General features: G+C 48.6%; 1 protein-coding gene across 1 annotated transcript in view; it reads right to left on the bottom strand.

Moving 5' to 3' along the window:
* LOC148535427 (solute carrier organic anion transporter family member 1C1-like) overlaps positions 1–10,261 on the bottom strand; it is an 87,569-nt gene extending 77,308 nt beyond the window's left edge. Inside the window, exon 1 of the mRNA XM_088462661.1 lies at positions 10,217–10,261. The gene's annotated coding sequence lies outside the window, so the exon portion shown is untranslated. The remainder of the gene's footprint in view (positions 1–10,216) is intronic.
* Between the last annotated feature and the right edge of the window lie 3,070 nt (positions 10,262–13,331).

Genomic DNA, 13,331 nt, shown 5'->3' with positions numbered 1-13,331 from the left:
ATGTACTGTGTGTCTCTGCCTGTGATCTGTGATCCATGTACTGTGTGTCTCTGCCTGTGATCTGTGATCCATGTACTGTGTGTCTCTGCCTGTGATCTGTGATCCATGTACTGTGTGTCTCTGCCTGTGATCTGTGATCCATGTACTGTGTGTCTCTGCCTGTGATCTGTGATCCATGTACTGTGTGTCTCTGCCTGTGATCTGTGATCCATGTACTGTGTGTCTCTGCCTGTGATCTGTGATCCATGTACTGTGTGTCTCTGCCTGTGATCTGTGATCCATGTACTGTGTGTCTCTGCCTGTGATATGTGATCCATGTACTGTATGTCTCTGCCTGTGATCTGTGATCCATGTACTGTGTGTCTCTGCCTGTGATATGTGATCCATGTACTGTGTGTCTCTGCCTGTGATCTGTGATCCATGTACTGTGTGTCTCTGCCTGTGATATGTGATCCATGTACTGTGTGTCTCTGCCTGTGATATGTGATCCATGTACTGTATGTCTCTGCCTGTGATCTATGTACTGTGTGTCTCTGCCCGTGATCTGTGATCCATGTACTGTGTGTCTCTGCCTGTGATCTGTGATCCATGTACTGTATGTCTCTGCCTGTGATCTGTGATCCATGTACTGTATGTCTCTGCCTGTGATCTGTGATCCATGTACTGTGTGTCTCTGCCCGTGATCTGTGATCCATGTACTGTGTGTCTCTGCCCGTGATCTGTGATCCATGTACTGTATGTCTCTGCCCGTGATCTGTGATCCATGTACTGTGTGTCTCTGCCCGTGATATGTGATCCATGTACTGTGTGTCTCTGCCCGTGATATGTGATCCATGTACTGTGTGTCTCTGCCCGTGATCTGTGATCCATGTACTGTGTGTCTCTGCCCGTGATCTGTGATCCATGTACTGTGTGTCTCTGCCCGTGATCTGTGATCCATGTACTGTGTGTCTCTGCCCGTGATCTGTGATCCATGTACTGTGTGTCTCTGCCCGTGATCTGTGATCCATGTACTGTGTGTCTCTGCCCGTGATCTGTGATCCATGTACTGTATGTCTCTGCCTGTGATCTGTGATCCATGTACTGTGTGTCTCTGCCTGTGATCTGTGATCCATGTACTGTGTGTCTCTGCCTGTGATCTGTGATCCATGTACTGTGTGTCTCTGCCTGTGATCTGTGATCCATGTACTGTGTGTCTCTGCCTGTGATCTGTGATCCATGTACTGTGTGTCTCTGCCTGTGATCTGTGATCCATGTACTGTGTGTCTCTGCCTGTGATCTGTGATCCATGTACTGTGTGTCTCTGCCTGTGATCTGTGATCCATGTACTGTATGTCTCTGCCTGTGATCTGTGATCCATGTACTGTATGTCTCTGCCTGTGATCTGTGATCCATGTACTGTATGTCTCTGCCTGTGATATGTGATCCATGTACTGTGTGTCTCTGCCTGTGATATGTGATCCATGTACTGTGTGTCTCTGCCTGTGATCTGTGATCCATGTACTGTGTGTCTCTGCCTGTGATCTGTGATCCATGTACTGTGTGTCTCTGCCTGTGATCTGTGATCCATGTACTGTATGTCTCTGCCTGTGATCTGTGATCCATGTACTGTGTGTCTCTGCCTGTGATCTGTGATCCATGTACTGTATGTCTCTGCCTGTGATCTGTGATCCATGTACTGTATGTCTCTGCCTGTGATATGTGATCCATGTACTGTATGTCTCTGCCCGTGATATGTGATCCATGTACTGTGTGTCTCTGCCTGTGATCTGTGATCTATGTACTGTGTGTCTCTGCCTGTGATCTGTGATCCATGTACTGTGTGTCTCTGCCTGTGATATGTGATCCATGTACTGTGTGTCTCTGCCTGTGATCTGTGATCCATGTACTGTATGTCTCTGCCTGTGATATGTGATCCATGTACTGTATGTCTCTGCCCGTGATATGTGATCCATGTACTGTGTGTCTCTGCCTGTGATCTGTGATCCATGTACTGTATGTCTCTGCCTGTGATATGTGATCCATGTACTGTATGTCTCTGCCTGTGATATGTGATCCATGTACTGTGTGTCTCTGCCTGTGATATGTGATCCATGTACTGTATGTCTCTGCCCGTGATATGTGATCCATGTACTGTGTGTCTCTGCCTGTGATCTGTGATCCATGTACTGTATGTCTCTGCCTGTGATCTATGTACTGTGTGTCTCTGCCTGTGATCTGTGATCCATGTACTGTATGTCTCTGCCTGTGATATGTGATCCATGTACTGTATGTCTCTGCCTGTGATCTGTGATCCATGTACTGTATGTCTCTGCCTGTGATATGTGATCCATGTACTGTGTGTCTCTGCCTGTGATCTGTGATCCATGTACTGTATGTCTCTGCCTGTGATATGTGATCCATGTACTGTATGTCTCTGCCTGTGATCTGTGATCCATGTACTGTATGTCTCTGCCTGTGATATGTGATCCATGTACTGTATGTCTCTGCCCGTGATATGTGATCCATGTACTGTATGTCTCTGCCCGTGATATGTGATCCATGTACTGTGTGTCTCTGCCTGTGATCTGTGATCCATGTACTGTATGTCTCTGCCTGTGATCTGTGATCCATGTACTGTATGTCTCTGCCTGTGATATGTGATCCATGTACTGTGTGTCTCTGCCTGTGATATGTGATCCATGTACTGTATGTCTCTGCCTGTGATATGTGATCCATGTACTGTATGTCTCTGCCTGTGATCTGTGATCCATGTACTGTATGTCTCTGCCTGTGATATGTGATCCATGTACTGTGTGTCTCTGCCTGTGATATGTGATCCATGTACTGTATGTCTCTGCCCGTGATATGTGATCCATGTACTGTGTGTCTCTGCCTGTGATCTGTGATCCATGTACTGTATGTCTCTGCCTGTGATCTATGTACTGTGTGTCTCTGCCTGTGATCTGTGATCCATGTACTGTATGTCTCTGCCTGTGATATGTGATCCATGTACTGTATGTCTCTGCCTGTGATCTGTGATCCATGTACTGTATGTCTCTGCCTGTGATATGTGATCCATGTACTGTATGTCTCTGCCCGTGATATGTGATCCATGTACTGTATGTCTCTGCCCGTGATATGTGATCCATGTACTGTGTGTCTCTGCCTGTGATATGTGATCCATGTACTGTATGTCTCTGCCTGTGATATGTGATCCATGTACTGTATGTCTCTGCCTGTGATCTGTGATCCATGTACTGTGTGTCTCTGCCTGTGATCTGTGATCCATGTACTGTATGTCTCTGCCTGTGATCTGTGATCCATGTACTGTATGTCTCTGCCTGTGATATGTGATCCATGTACTGTGTGTCTCTGCCTGTGATATGTGATCCATGTACTGTATGTCTCTGCCTGTGATATGTGATCCATGTACTGTATGTCTCTGCCTGTGATCTGTGATCCATGTACTGTATGTCTCTGCCTGTGATATGTGATCCATGTACTGTGTGTCTCTGCCTGTGATATGTGATCCATGTACTGTATGTCTCTGCCCGTGATATGTGATCCATGTACTGTGTGTCTCTGCCTGTGATCTGTGATCCATGTACTGTATGTCTCTGCCTGTGATCTATGTACTGTGTGTCTCTGCCTGTGATCTGTGATCCATGTACTGTATGTCTCTGCCTGTGATATGTGATCCATGTACTGTATGTCTCTGCCTGTGATCTGTGATCCATGTACTGTATGTCTCTGCCTGTGATATGTGATCCATGTACTGTATGTCTCTGCCCGTGATATGTGATCCATGTACTGTATGTCTCTGCCCGTGATATGTGATCCATGTACTGTATGTCTCTGCCTGTGATCTGTGATCCATGTACTGTATGTCTCTGCCTGTGATATGTGATCCATGTACTGTGTGTCTCTGCCTGTGATATGTGATCCATGTACTGTATGTCTCTGCCTGTGATATGTGATCCATGTACTGTATGTCTCTGCCTGTGATCTGTGATCCATGTACTGTATGTCTCTGCCTGTGATATGTGATCCATGTACTGTGTGTCTCTGCCTGTGATATGTGATCCATGTACTGTATGTCTCTGCCCGTGATATGTGATCCATGTACTGTGTGTCTCTGCCTGTGATCTGTGATCCATGTACTGTATGTCTCTGCCTGTGATCTATGTACTGTGTGTCTCTGCCTGTGATCTGTGATCCATGTACTGTATGTCTCTGCCTGTGATATGTGATCCATGTACTGTATGTCTCTGCCTGTGATCTGTGATCCATGTACTGTATGTCTCTGCCCGTGATATGTGATCCATGTACTGTATGTCTCTGCCCGTGATATGTGATCCATGTACTGTATGTCTCTGCCCGTGATATGTGATCCATGTACTGTGTGTCTCTGCCTGTGATATGTGATCCATGTACTGTGTGTCTCTGCCTGTGATCTGTGATCCATGTACTGTATGTCTCTGCCTGTGATCTGTGATCCATGTACTGTGTGTCTCTGCCTGTGATCTGTGATCCATGTACTGTATGTCTCTGCCTGTGATCTGTGATCCATGTACTGTATGTCTCTGCCTGTGATATGTGATCCATGTACTGTATGTCTCTGCCCGTGATATGTGATCCATGTACTGTGTGTCTCTGCCTGTGATCTGTGATCTATGTACTGTGTGTCTCTGCCTGTGATCTGTGATCCATGTACTGTGTGTCTCTGCCTGTGATCTGTGATCCATGTACTGTGTGTCTCTGCCTGTGATCTGTGATCCATGTACTGTATGTCTCTGCCTGTGATATGTGATCCATGTACTGTATGTCTCTGCCCGTGATATGTGATCCATGTACTGTGTGTCTCTGCCTGTGATCTGTGATCCATGTACTGTATGTCTCTGCCTGTGATATGTGATCCATGTACTGTATGTCTCTGCCTGTGATATGTGATCCATGTACTGTGTGTCTCTGCCTGTGATATGTGATCCATGTACTGTATGTCTCTGCCCGTGATATGTGATCCATGTACTGTGTGTCTCTGCCTGTGATCTGTGATCCATGTACTGTATGTCTCTGCCTGTGATCTATGTACTGTGTGTCTCTGCCTGTGATCTGTGATCCATGTACTGTATGTCTCTGCCTGTGATATGTGATCCATGTACTGTATGTCTCTGCCTGTGATCTGTGATCCATGTACTGTATGTCTCTGCCCGTGATATGTGATCCATGTACTGTATGTCTCTGCCCGTGATATGTGATCCATGTACTGTATGTCTCTGCCCGTGATATGTGATCCATGTACTGTGTGTCTCTGCCTGTGATATGTGATCCATGTACTGTATGTCTCTGCCTGTGATCTGTGATCCATGTACTGTATGTCTCTGCCTGTGATATGTGATCCATGTACTGTGTGTCTCTGCCTGTGATATGTGATCCATGTACTGTATGTCTCTGCCTGTGATATGTGATCCATGTACTGTATGTCTCTGCCTGTGATCTGTGATCCATGTACTGTATGTCTCTGCCTGTGATATGTGATCCATGTACTGTGTGTCTCTGCCTGTGATATGTGATCCATGTACTGTATGTCTCTGCCCGTGATATGTGATCCATGTACTGTGTGTCTCTGCCTGTGATCTGTGATCCATGTACTGTGTGTCTCTGCCTGTGATCTATGTACTGTGTGTCTCTGCCTGTGATCTGTGATCCATGTACTGTATGTCTCTGCCTGTGATATGTGATCCATGTACTGTATGTCTCTGCCTGTGATCTGTGATCCATGTACTGTATGTCTCTGCCTGTGATATGTGATCCATGTACTGTATGTCTCTGCCCGTGATATGTGATCCATGTACTGTATGTCTCTGCCCGTGATATGTGATCCATGTACTGTGTGTCTCTGCCTGTGATATGTGATCCATGTACTGTATGTCTCTGCCTGTGATATGTGATCCATGTACTGTATGTCTCTGCCTGTGATCTGTGATCCATGTACTGTGTGTCTCTGCCTGTGATCTGTGATCCATGTACTGTATGTCTCTGCCTGTGATCTGTGATCCATGTACTGTATGTCTCTGCCTGTGATATGTGATCCATGTACTGTGTGTCTCTGCCTGTGATATGTGATCCATGTACTGTATGTCTCTGCCTGTGATATGTGATCCATGTACTGTATGTCTCTGCCTGTGATCTGTGATCCATGTACTGTATGTCTCTGCCTGTGATATGTGATCCATGTACTGTGTGTCTCTGCCTGTGATATGTGATCCATGTACTGTATGTCTCTGCCCGTGATATGTGATCCATGTACTGTGTGTCTCTGCCTGTGATCTGTGATCCATGTACTGTATGTCTCTGCCTGTGATCTATGTACTGTGTGTCTCTGCCTGTGATCTGTGATCCATGTACTGTATGTCTCTGCCTGTGATATGTGATCCATGTACTGTATGTCTCTGCCTGTGATCTGTGATCCATGTACTGTATGTCTCTGCCTGTGATATGTGATCCATGTACTGTATGTCTCTGCCCGTGATATGTGATCCATGTACTGTATGTCTCTGCCCGTGATATGTGATCCATGTACTGTATGTCTCTGCCTGTGATCTGTGATCCATGTACTGTATGTCTCTGCCTGTGATATGTGATCCATGTACTGTGTGTCTCTGCCTGTGATATGTGATCCATGTACTGTATGTCTCTGCCTGTGATATGTGATCCATGTACTGTATGTCTCTGCCTGTGATCTGTGATCCATGTACTGTATGTCTCTGCCTGTGATATGTGATCCATGTACTGTGTGTCTCTGCCTGTGATATGTGATCCATGTACTGTATGTCTCTGCCCGTGATATGTGATCCATGTACTGTGTGTCTCTGCCTGTGATCTGTGATCCATGTACTGTATGTCTCTGCCTGTGATCCATGTACTGTGTGTCTCTGCCTGTGATCTGTGATCCATGTACTGTATGTCTCTGCCTGTGATCTATGTACTGTATGTCTCTGCCTGTGATATGTGATCCATGTACTGTATGTCTCTGCCTGTGATCTGTGATCCATGTACTGTATGTCTCTGCCTGTGATATGTGATCCATGTACTGTATGTCTCTGCCCGTGATATGTGATCCATGTACTGTATGTCTCTGCCCGTGATATGTGATCCATGTACTGTGTGTCTCTGCCTGTGATATGTGATCCATGTACTGTATGTCTCTGCCTGTGATATGTGATCCATGTACTGTATGTCTCTGCCTGTGATCTGTGATCCATGTACTGTATGTCTCTGCCTGTGATATGTGATCCATGTACTGTATGTCTCTGCCCGTGATATGTGATCCATGTACTGTATGTCTCTGCCCGTGATATGTGATCCATGTACTGTGTGTCTCTGCCTGTGATCTGTGATCCATGTACTGTATGTCTCTGCCTGTGATCTGTGATCCATGTACTGTATGTCTCTGCCTGTGATATGTGATCCATGTACTGTGTGTCTCTGCCTGTGATATGTGATCCATGTACTGTATGTCTCTGCCCGTGATATGTGATCCATGTACTGTGTGTCTCTGCCTGTGATCTGTGATCCATGTACTGTATGTCTCTGCCTGTGATCTATGTACTGTGTGTCTCTGCCTGTGATCTGTGATCCATGTACTGTATGTCTCTGCCTGTGATATGTGATCCATGTACTGTATGTCTCTGCCTGTGATCTGTGATCCATGTACTGTATGTCTCTGCCTGTGATATGTGATCCATGTACTGTATGTCTCTGCCCGTGATATGTGATCCATGTACTGTATGTCTCTGCCCGTGATATGTGATCCATGTACTGTGTGTCTCTGCCTGTGATATGTGATCCATGTACTGTATGTCTCTGCCTGTGATCTGTGATCCATGTACTGTATGTCTCTGCCTGTGATATGTGATCCATGTACTGTGTGTCTCTGCCTGTGATATGTGATCCATGTACTGTATGTCTCTGCCTGTGATATGTGATCCATGTACGTTTCTGGCTTTAAATAGAAAGAAAATGGGTAAAGTTCAAACACAGACTATAAAGTGACAGGAGCTGATTGTTTGGTACTTTATCTTTCTCCAAGGCTCCGACCCCTATGTACTAAGCATTAGAGAGAGAAAAAGTGGACAGAGATAAAGTACCAGCCAATCAGCTCCTAACAGTCATGTCACAGGCTGATTTTACTATCTAAGGTTAGTAAATAGATCCCAAATGTATCTCTCCCCATTTTATCTATCCCCAAGGCTTAGTACATCTCCACCATGTGTGACAGCACTCTCCCCATGTGTGACAACAACTCTCCTCATGTGTGACAGCACTCCTCCCCCATGTGTGACAGCACTCCCCCCATGCGTGACAGCACTCCTCCCCCATGTGTGACAGCACACCCGCCATGTGTGACCACTCTCCCCATGTGTGACAGCACTCCCCCCCATGTGTGACAGCGCTCTCCCCATGTGTGACAGCAACTCTCCCCATGTGTGACAGCACTCCTCCCCCATGTGTGACAGCACTCCCCCCATGTGTGACAGCACTCTCCCCATGTGTGACAGCACTCCTCCCCATGTGTGACAGCACTCCTCCCCAATGTGTGATAGCACTCTCCCCATGTGTGACAGCACTCCTCCCCATGTGTGACAGCACTCCTCCCCCATGTGTGACAGCACTCTCCCCATGTGTGACAGCACTCCTCCCCATGTGTGACAGCACTCTCCCCATGAGTGACAGCACTCCTCCCCATGTGTGACAGCACTCCTCCCCCATGTGTGACAGCAACTCTCCCCCTGTGTGACAGCACTCTCCCCATGTGTGACAGCACTCCTCCCCCATGTGTGACAGCAACTCTCCCCATGTGTGACAGCACTCCTACCCATGTGTGACAGCAACTCTCCCCATGTGTGACAGCAACTCTCCCCATGTGTGACAGCACTCTCCCCATGTGTGACAGCACTCCTCCCCATGTGTGACAGCACTCCTCCCCCATGTGTGACAGCAACTCTCCCCCTGTGTGACAGCACTCTCCCCCTGTGTGACAGCACTCTCCCCATGTGTGACAGCACTCCTCCCCATGTGTGACAGCACTCCTCCCCCATGTGTGGCAGCAACTCTCCCCATGTGTGACGGCACTCTCCCCATGTGTGACAGCACTCCCCCCCATGTGTGACGGCACTCCTTCCCATGTGTGATGGCACTCCTCCCCATGTGTGACGGCACTGCCCCATGTGTGACGGCACTCTCCCCATGTGTGACAGCACTCCCCATGTGTGACAGCACTTCCCCCATGTGTGACGGCACTCTCACCATGTGTGATGGCACTCTCCCCATGTGTGACAGCACTCCACCCCATGTGTGACAGCACTCCCCCCATGTGTGACAGCACTCTCCCCATGTGTGACAGCACTCCCCATGTGTGACAGCACTTCCCCCCATGTGTGACAGCAACTCTCCCCATGTGTGACAGCACTCCTCCCCATGTGTGACAGCACTCTCCCCATGTGTGACAGAACTCCTCCCCCATGTGTGACAGCACTCTCACCATGTATGACAGCACTCCTCCCCCAAGTGTGACAGCACTCCTCCCCCATGTGTGACAGCAACTCTCCCCATGTGTGACAGCACTCCTCCCCATGTGTGACAGCACTCCTCCCCATGTGTGACAGCAACTCTCCCCATGTGTGACAGCAACTCTCCCCATGTGTGACAGCACTCTCCCCATGTGTGACAGCACTCTCCCCATGTGTGACGGCACTCCCCCCCATGTGTGACGGCACTCCCCCCATGTGTGACGGCACTCCCCCCCATGTGTGACAGCACTCCCCCCATGTGACGGCACTCTCACCATGTGTGACGGCACTCCCCCCCATGTGTGACGGCACTCTCCCCATGTGTGACAGCACTATAACACTGTGGGCCAAATGTAATAGGGTGAGAGTTTCTAACACTTTTTAAACTTTGCCAGTGTAATAGAGTCCAAAAACAAAGTAACAGAGTGAACTTGCATGTTTTTTTAGACTTAAAAACTCTCACGAATTAAAATCTCATTCAGATGTTTTCCCATTGTGAAGATAAAACTCAACCAATGTGACAGGTTACTGCTAAACACTCACATTTTCTAAACTCTCACCCTATTACATTTGGCCCTATAAGTTGGTTGCATGTTATATAAGATGAGTTATGTGATAAATACAGATTCCTAAGTAAATAAATTGCTGCAAATAACATTTACCTTTATGAAATGTGGCCGATTATTCTCTGTCAGCAGCGATGTCACATATACACAGAGAGTGCAGCGTCCCCGCACAGCTGAGAACAACACCGGTCACCCCAAACCTCTCACAATGGGGGACCCTGAGGTCGTCATTCCATGAGATGGGAAATAGCACTGGATCCGTCTCAGTATATTCTGTACAGGCCAGCGAGTAACATACCCGGCCCCGCAGAGCATCTCACAGGCTCCCGGGCAGTACAGGGAAATGTTGTGGACAGAAAGTTACTAATCCTGAAACAAAAGGGGGTTATTCCGAGGCGTCCACTCTCCAGGCACTCTCCTAGCTTTCCTCCTAATCAATGTAACCAGCCGGAGAATGTGTGGTGGGGGCTGGGGGGTCTCTAATCCCTGTATAATTATCAGCACAAGATGCGGGAACTATGAAGCATTAAGTACAAAACTTAATAAAAGAAATGATCTGAAAGAAACACGATGAGGAGTGCAGTGGTAGCAATACCCGGTCATTATAGCAATAGTTCCCTATAAACACTATGGGGTCTTTATAGAAACTGCAGTTGTCCCCCCCAGGGCTGCGCCTATAGTGAGCCAGGTGCAACTAAAGTAGTTTTGGGTTCGCCATAAAGGGCCGGTCTCAATCCCGACAGCGTAACCCCGGAAAGGGATTTAACACAGGCATCGAATTACTCCCAACACCGGAACGCCGAAGATGCCGGACCGATCGTCCTCTCTGCCGGGTAAGTATACACTTAGCCCGGGGGTGGGGGGGTTAGGTTTAGGGCCCCCCGGGGGGACTTAGGGTTAGGCACTCCCCCGGGGAAGGTTAGGGTTAGGCTAGGGGAAGGGGGGGTTAGGCACTAGGGGGGGAGGTCAGGGATTGGCACCCCCACGGGAGGGATAGGTTTAGGGTGCGAGGGTATTTCAATCCCATTCCGTCATTAATAGAATTTCTTTTCTGTTTAAGTACAACTTTACTTTGTAGATAGATATAATAGTTTCTAACATAGAAATGTTTATGATAATTATAATATAGGAAATTACACAGCGCTATTCCCGGGCTGTGCGAGCGGTGCCATCAGCCAGAGCGCAGGGCCCAAACTACGCTCCAGGCCTGCACCCTCCTATCTCCTGCCGGCAGCCTCACACCTCCTACAACATCAGGTATTGGGGGCGTGGCGGGAAGAACAGGACGCTGGTGAGACCTGCGCCGACTCTGCACTATTCAGTGGCAAATCACCGACCAGTATTACTCTCAGGATAGGAGGAAACTAGGTCACCAACAGGAAACCCACACAAACAAGGGGAGAACATGCAAACACCACACAGACAGTGACCCCCTTCAAACTCTAACCCATGGCCCCATAGCACTGAGAAAGCACTGTGCCACCATGCTTGCATAAGTAAGGAGCCACCTCAAAGAGGGAACCCAACACTCGAGACTCTTGAGTGAAGCCATTCCTTGTGGAACTTGGATGTGAGCTGTGGACAGTTATTATGGTGGAAGGTGAAGCCCCTCCATCTCCAGCTCTCTGACAGAGGGCCTGATTCAGCGCTGAGCGTTCGCAACCGGGTCGATGGTGACCCATAGCGCATGCGCACGACGGAGCCGACTCCGTCGTGTGCATGCATGAGACCCGGCTAGCGACGGGCAATCCATCCCTCCGGGTCTCGCAACAAAGGTGGCGAGCGGTTGAAGTTGGGTGACAGCTCGCCCCCTTTGGTGGGCGGGTCGTGGGGGTGGCTGCCCAAACAGAGGCGTTCCCATGAGAACGCCTGCCATTTGGGGGCGACACAAGTGATGTCAGTGGAGAGCTTCCGGATCTGTGAGAGCCGAAATCTCTCTGGGGCTTGCGGCCATGAGACCCTACCACAAGGGTCTCGTCGCAAGCCCGATGGTCGCGATGGTCTTGACCATCGCGACCATCATCATGGCCACTCGCAATAGCTGTGGGTGGTCACCCACAGCTATGCGAGCGGCCATGAGGCCGTTCTAAAAAAAAAAAAGCCCGGCCCTGATTCAGAGTGAGCGGCTCGGAATCAGGCCCAGAGGCCGGTATCTGCTGTGACCCCTCCATTTCCGACAACAGCCGCAGCCCCTATAGGTCGGTATAGCGGCTGTGAAGTTTAGTAAATCTGAGCCTGACCCATATAGGATAACGCCGGCTCCCTCTACCTGCAGTGACGCATGCACCGGACAATGGGCGCACATGCGCAGTGTGCACCAGGGGCCCCAAACCAGGGAGCAGTGCGATAGCCATCACACTGCTTCCAGCTCTTTGCCATCGGAGCCCGGCGAGAGATTGTTAGTACATTTGTGTGACAATATAAATTTTCATTTGCGAATTTGCACAATTTTGTTTAAACACATCCGCAGTAAAAATGCAGATTGTGATAAATATTCTCCTTAGGAATAAGATGTAACTAATGGCGGCTCCTACCTGTGGTCCTGAGAGGGGGACTGCCGCTGCGCTGCCGGCCTGAGCCGCACTGTGATGTAAGGGAAGAAAATAAAATGAGGCTCGCATGTGCGCACAAGACTGCGGCTTCTAGTGATGGCACCGACATCCCGTGTCCAACCCATTGGAGGCACTATCTGCCAATCACAGTCCAGACTGCCTGTCCAGCATGTGATTAGCAGATAGTGCCTCCAATGGGAAGCCACTGCAATCACTGAGGGCTCACTGGTGGTGGCGGATTTTTACTGGGGGGGGCAAGTAAAATCCCCCTCGTATGTAACTGAATCATGTGTTCTGGTCAGTATTATAACTAATTGTTGTCATATTAAATCACATGTAGGGAGGATTTAGGGGCCTAGTCATTAAAATAAAAGTGTCCCTTGTGATAATTAAGGATTGAAGTCGCTGCGAGGCACCGTGATACCCAGATTCAGGGACCGTGGGTGACCGGCGGTGCCACCCATAGAGCTCTGCGCTCTCTGCGGCCGCACTGCTCGCACACCCCTAGTTATGTCCCTGACACCCCCAGGTCTTGTTAGGCGTCCTCTGCGCTCGGTTTCAGGTGTTATTCCGTTATTACATCAGCATTGACTTCTTTATAGAATAGTGTAAGCTGTACATCCACCATTACCTGACAATGGGCATCATACTACCCAATC

The sequence above is a fragment of the Taudactylus pleione genome, unplaced genomic scaffold (assembly GCF_031769625.1).
Source record: "Taudactylus pleione unplaced genomic scaffold, aTauple2 ptg000052l, whole genome shotgun sequence".
Classification (NCBI taxonomy): Eukaryota; Metazoa; Chordata; class Amphibia; order Anura; family Myobatrachidae; genus Taudactylus; species Taudactylus pleione.
Note: the sequence above shows the minus strand (reverse complement) of the source record. Positions and strands in the feature narration are given on the sequence as shown.